Here is a 6,923-nt window from a genome sequence, read left to right as displayed (position 1 = left end):
CAACACTTATGTACTCAAGCGGAACATCTAGTATATTACTAGTTTGCTTATGTGTTGTCTTTGAGAACCAAGACAATGATTGTATAAAATAGGTTATGAATGCCACCACAAAAGATAGAACCCAAGACCTTTAACATAACAAATAAAGCTAAATAATCCACCAAGCCACACCAACTCTTGTGTACTAAAGTGTAACACCTTGACCCTGTTTGGTAAAAAATTGGCCTATAGGCCAATTTTGGCTTATTTGACCATTATTAATTGTTTGATTTAGTTAAAATATCAATATAAATGTTTGGTTAATTAGCTTTTTGCAACTCTAAAAGGCTAAAATTCAAAATGCTACTCAAAGCAACTTTTTCAATTAGCTTTTTGAGAAAAGAAATTATATCAAACAGCTATCAGCTAACAGTTAATTTACCAAACACTTTTCTACAATCAGCTAATGTTATCAACTATTTATACCCTCTAATTAACACAATCAGCTAAAAGCTAACAGCCATTTTACCAAACAGGGCCCTTATCTTTTACCTATAATTTAACAAAGAAAGAATACAATTCAAAAGTTAATTTAATAGTTCTATTTTCATTCATATTTAAATATAGAATTATTCACCAAAATTTCAAAGTAAATTCATTAAAGTTTTATTTTCAATTATATTACAATTAAGACCAATCTATAAATTCAAAAAAATAATAATAATTATCAAGTATAAAAAACAATAGATTATGTCTATAATATTTTTTAAAAATATTGGGGCCATGTGCGGTCGCGCCGGTCCGACATGGCCTAGAACGGCCCTGCGCGGTGCGGTGTGGTGTTCAGAATGGTGCGGTATGGTGTGTAGGGGTTAAGGGCGGTATGATAGGGGCCGGGGTTGGTAATCGATCATTCCGGCTAGCGCATGACTAACAAGGTTAGCTATATGTTGGTAATCGACCCTTCCGGCATGCATGAGACACGTGGAGAATGGATATGAAAGAGTAGTTGATCGATGCCGTACAGTTAGCTATATCCCATTTATTTTGCGGTGATCTTAGCTTTGTAATATAATTGGGTCGTGAGCTGTCTGGGTAATAAACCTCCGGGAAATAAAGGGCAAATTATGTTGTGCAACCATGTGCACCATGCATGGGGCACACTGTTCTATGTTCATAATTACCGAACTATATATTCATAATTTTTGAATTGAAATTCATATTCATAATGATTGAACTCTGATCTATATTTACAATTACAGAACTTTATGTTCATAATTTGCGATGTTCATATTGCCAATTGTTGATAACTATACAGTTTATAAATTATGAATCAACAATACAGAAATTATGAATCTACTGTATAGAAATTATGAATCTATACAACTGTATTTAAATTAGAAATATACTATATAGAAATTATGAATCTACATTATATAAATCTATGAATCTCGTATTCTGTACCTATATACCCGGTACTATTTTAATTGGCCGGGTCTAGCGACCCGGGTAATAAAACTAATATTTTTTTACGAAATTTCCCTCTAAGACAAAATTTCCCTCTAAGACAAAATTGGGAACGAAATTTTTGTCTTCCCTCTAAGACAAAATTGCGAACTAAGACAAAATTTCCCTCAAACAAAATTGCGAACTAAGACATCTCCGCCGACCGCCATTCTCGTCAGACTTCTCCGCAGTTAGAATGCTCTCCGCCATTCTCTATATAAGAGGAACCGAGTCGTTCGTGAGCCGCTCAAGTCAACACTCGGCTCGAGCTTGAGCTGCTCGTTTACTTATCGAGCTCGAGCCGAACCTAGATATTCTAGGCTCGTAACTCGTCGAAACGCTCGCGAGCCGTGTAATATATACTATATAATATAATAATATAATATAATAATATTATATTATAATATATAAAAATAATGATTAGAAATAACAATTTTGAACAGTCAAAATCCCTAAACTGTCGCGACTCAGACTTCATACATAGAGACTTCGTCGACTACGGAGGGACTTCGTCGACTACGGAGGGACTTCGCCGACTGTAGAGAGCCGTCGCCGCCGCGTATCGCCATCTCCAGGCCGCCGTCGGTAATTGCTCCAGGCTGCCGTCTCGGGTCTAGACCCTAGAGTCCAGAGTCCGCCGTGGCTCCAGGCCGCCGTCGCGAGTCCAGGCCTCCGTCGCGAGTCCAGGCCTCCAGGCCGTTGTCGCGAATCCAGATAGCCGTCGAGGTATTGCGGTAATGACTTCTTGTTCGTACTTCATAGTTTCATACTGCCTACATGTTCATACTTCTTTATATATGTTGTTCGTTGCTAGCTCTGTATGTTTGGGGTGCTATTTGGAGAAGGAGCTGAGAAGAAGGCTAGGATTAGGGGGAATCATACTCTAGAAGTGCTGTGAACCAGAATGTAAGGATTCATGGGTGTCCAAATTATTTTTCCCTGAGTTTTATTATTGAAATTATTTGAAATTATGGGCTATTTTTGCTACTTTAAATCCTTAGAAATTATGTTAATATGGTGTTATTTTGCTTCTAAAATAGTGTATGTTCATGTTTTAAAGTTTGTAATGGTTTATGCCCATCCAAAATGAGTTTGCTCTAACTGTTCCTGCTGTGTATGTATCTGCTATCTATTTATACACTTGCTTGTTTTCAAAATGTTAATTGGCAGTAGGATCTATGCATTTGCATTGGTTTTTACTTATGGAAATTTACGTATATGTATCTACAAATGTTTGGCTACTGGAAAATGCCTTTGACTAAAGTGGAATTGTTTACTATCTGAAAGAGATGATTGTATTATGAGAAATATGTTCTTAAGTGAAGTTGTTGTATCATTTTAATAATGTCTTATGTATGTGGCATTTGAATTTATTCCCAATTAACTAGTGTTTTAATCTCAAGAAAAAGGAAATGATGTATTCTTTTCCTACATGTATATTTTAAAATTCATAGTATTCCTTTCTTATTTATCTTTTAAAAGTATGTTTATTTTCAAACTACAAATGTTAATATTTTACGGGGCAAAGTGAGCCTTAGCATTTTTATGCTAACTTTGTGTTGTCTATATGTCTTGAACTTGCCCTTTTTCAGGTTCAGAGCTTTGATTTCTTTGAGAGCGCGCAATAGTTGTGATCGTCTCTATGTTCTTCATGGACACATTCTTGTTTATCATATGAAGAGGTTTGCATATTTAACTTCATTTATTGTTGTTTTGCTTATTCAGTTCCGATAATTGGTAATTTGTAAAATTAAGAATACGTATAGGAGGTACGGATGAAGAGTTTTAGGAAACAGTTGTACTCAGTAGCAATGTATTTTTGAGCTGTCATATGGAAAAGATGATCAGAATTCAGAAGTAGTTGTAAGTTGATGTGTTTTCATGTACATAGTTGAAGTTGGTTTATGGTTTTTTTGATTCATTTTTAAATGGTGGTGCATTTGTTTAGTGATTGGCTGCAATGTTTGCAGTTAAGCCTCTACTAGTAACCACTTTTTAAGAGGATTATCTCATTCGCTGAATGCTTATGCAAAATAATTATGCATTAATTCCTTTAATTTATTGGCCTTACATATAGCAATTTGTATGGAAACAAATTATTTTGTCATTTCATCCTTAGATATAAACATTTTGTTGTTATATCCTTAACTGCACCTAGTTAGATATAACATTTTGTTTTTATGTGCTTAGATATTAGTGCATAATAATGCTGCTGATTGCTAAAACATAAGCAAGTCTTGCATGAAATAATCAATTTTAATGATCCCCATTTTTAATTTGATGCAATGTAAATACATACTAATTTATTCTCTAAGTTGCATAGGTTTACATGGATTTCTTCTCATTGATTATGAGAGAGAAAAATATATCTTTGAAGTCATTTGGACAACCTTTCACAGGGTAGTTGTCATAGGATAGCACAAACATATGATAAAAAGTGAGCATTGTGATTATATTCTTGCATGACAGGAAATTGTGGTGAGTCCAAATGTTGCTGACTTTGCAATGTTGTGCTCAGGATCCAAAGGGGATGCTTGAAGAATTGGAGAAGGCAATTGCTAGAAGTGAGGTAATCACTTTGCTTATACACTTTTTATAACTTCGTTGCTAGAAGTTGGCTTCATTTCAATGTATATATATATACGACACAACATTTGTCAAATGAAGTGTAAACTCTAAGGGACCTTTTTAAGATTGCATACCCTAAAACCTAAAGGAAGAAGAAAATGTATAGCATGTGTATATCAGATTTTTGCTAGTATAGCATGTGTATATCAGATTTTTGCTTTACTTCACTGTCTGCACAGCCACTTTGAGCTTTCTGGGCACTGGTATTTGTTTGTTTTTTTTCTTGATTTGATTTATAACACAAAAGTCTAAGACTACTTTATGACACCAAAGTCTTTTAAGACAAAATTGAGAAAAAAAATACTATAGCTGAGGACAATTAGATATATATTATGGTAGGATGTTAGTTTTATAAAGATGATAAAAGTATGAGGAGAATAAGCATGCATGGTGATTGGGCAGTCCACATTTTATCAACCAGAATTGCTCAAGTTTTATAAAAACCAATAGCATAATCCATGAAAGCACCTATCAACCCCATCTTTATAGAATTGTGAAGCTGCAGAATCTACATGCATCTCTATATATAATTATGACTCTTCTTCCTTAGCATCATTTTGTTTACACTACTTACATATGTTGGCTGAGGTTAGCTATTCTAGGTTTATTTTCTAGCTGTTGGATATTGCACTAGCATCAATGGTTCACTTTTATTCTTGTGTAGTGTATAAATACCTCCTCTGTTCGCATTTCATTGCAAATTTATTATATCTATACTAATTTATTTACTCATTTTTTACATGTAGTTCCAACAAGTTGATTATGACAAAGCGGTTATTGATCTGATGCGTTCAGAATGGGCCAATATTCTATCAAGTTATATAGAGTAGGTATGATTTGACGTTGTAATCATTTAGACTTGGTTCGTAGAATTTTTTTTTGTAGTATTATGACTTGGATGATGATTCGATTAGAATTGGTAATGAAAGTATTATGACTTGTTATTTTAAACATTGCTTAGCTTCTTCAAAATTATGTAACTACACTTGGCCATGGTGAATGGATAAATTGATTTTTTAAGTCTATTTTACAATAGACAACAGTTTGAAACTGTTGTCTTTTCTACAAAAAAAAACAGTTTATGGGCGTGACTTTTAACAACAGCGATTTCAACAACACACAATAGACAACAGTTTATAACTGTTGTCTTTGAAAGAAAAGATAACAGTTAAAAACCGTTGTCTATGTGCATCACTTTTAACAACACCAGTTTCAACAACATTGAATAGACAACGGGTCAAAAACTGTTGTCTTTTCTAAAAAAGACAACGGTTAAAAACCGTTGTCTATGTTCGTGACTTTTAACAACACCGGTTTCAACAACACTTAATAGACAACGGTTAAAACACCGTTGTCGTTTCTAGAAAAGACAACGGTTAAAAACCGTTGTCTATGTGCGTGACTTTTAACAACACCGGTTTCAACAACACTTAGTAGACAACGGTTAAAAAATTGTTGTCGTTTCTAGAAAAGACAACGGTTATTAACTGTTGTCTATGTGCGTGACTTTTAATAACACCGGTTTTAACAACACTTAATAGACAACGGTTAAAAAACCGTTGTTGTTTCTAGAAAAGACAACGGTTATTAACCGTTGTCTATGTGCGTGACTTACAACAACACCGGCTTCAACAACACTTAATAGACAACGGTTTAAAAACCGTTGTTGTTTCTAGAAAAGACAACAGTTAAAAAACCGTTGTCTATGCGCAGGACTTACAACAACACCGGCTTCAACAACAGAAATTATACCCCTACGACAACGGTTATTAACCGTTGTCTATGTGCATTTTTCTTGTAGTGTTAGTTGAACTAGGCATCTCCCGGTATCTCAAAAAGGAAGCCTACTTAGCCGCATTCTTATCTTGTTAGCTTTGCGTGTTTGTTCTACCAGGCACACCAACGAGAACCATTTGCCCCGAGACTTTCAAGATAGCATGCACGATGGCTAGAGGAAATAAGATATGTCTTGCGGCTCCAGTACTTGCTAGTACCTATTCTAGCTTAAACTCAATCTCGGAATCCCACTCTCCCGGTCAAATAGGAGATCATTTTCCAATCCATTATGTGTACGGTTGGTTAGCAGCTTATTACCACCAAACCTACTTTAAAACCCCTAGCCTCACGTTACCCAACCCAAAGATGGTCACTAATTCTGGAGAAGGTGGTGCAAGGCATTACAACGAGATGGATGCCCGTGCATGCATGATTACACTGGATATTGAACTCGTTGGCACACATGTGCTTCTGATACAATCCTACACTAGTACAGAATGAGCAATTTGCGTCTGAAGTAAATGATAATCTACGTCTGATTTACTTCGGGCGCATATGCAATAGACGCATATTGGTTGAACGTCTGATGTAACATCTTATGGCAGATTAAGATATTTTTTTTTTAATTCCGTTTTGACAATCTGCGTCCGATCCTAACTAGAATCGGACGCAAATTGTCCGTCTTTTTTTTTTTTTGACACAATCTGACGCTGATTATTATTTTTTAAAAATTTTAATTTATTTGATAAAACTACCATTTTTTTTTCTGTACAAAATCCTATTTAACATACCCTACCAGACATCCATTCCCCACACCACATGACAAATTAAGTTTAAATTCTTGTACTAAAAATCTATAACTGAAAACTGATAAAAAAATATTATGACCAAATTCCGAATTAACATTGCAACAAATAAATAACACAACTACTTCACATATACTATAATCAGTTGTTAGAATAATACTCTTACCTTATGGACCACATTCCAAATAGGTTACTGCTAATGAAGGGATCTTGCGAAAATACTTATAA

The 6,923-nt window shown here is 34.7% G+C and overlaps 1 long non-coding RNA gene across 3 annotated transcripts; it reads left to right on the top strand.

The window, feature by feature from the left end:
• The first annotated feature begins 1,957 nt into the window (after positions 1-1,957).
• Positions 1,958-5,127, top strand: LOC109166600. Of its 3 annotated transcripts, none has more exons than XR_002051688.1 (5): positions 1,958-2,211; positions 2,300-2,391; positions 3,078-3,167; positions 4,004-4,054; positions 4,860-5,127. It is a non-coding gene; the product is annotated as an uncharacterized LOC109166600 (long non-coding RNA). The 3 variants fall into 3 exon arrangements; XR_002051687.1 differs by having other exon boundaries at positions 3,955-4,054; XR_002051689.1 differs by having other exon boundaries at positions 1,958-2,219; positions 3,955-4,054.
• The last annotated feature ends 1,796 nt before the right edge of the window (positions 5,128-6,923 follow it).

The sequence above is a fragment of the Ipomoea nil genome, unplaced genomic scaffold (assembly GCF_001879475.1).
Source record: "Ipomoea nil cultivar Tokyo-kokei standard unplaced genomic scaffold, Asagao_1.1 scaffold3104, whole genome shotgun sequence".
Lineage (NCBI taxonomy): Eukaryota > Viridiplantae > Streptophyta > Magnoliopsida > Solanales > Convolvulaceae > Ipomoea > Ipomoea nil.
Note: the sequence above shows the minus strand (reverse complement) of the source record. Positions and strands in the feature narration are given on the sequence as shown.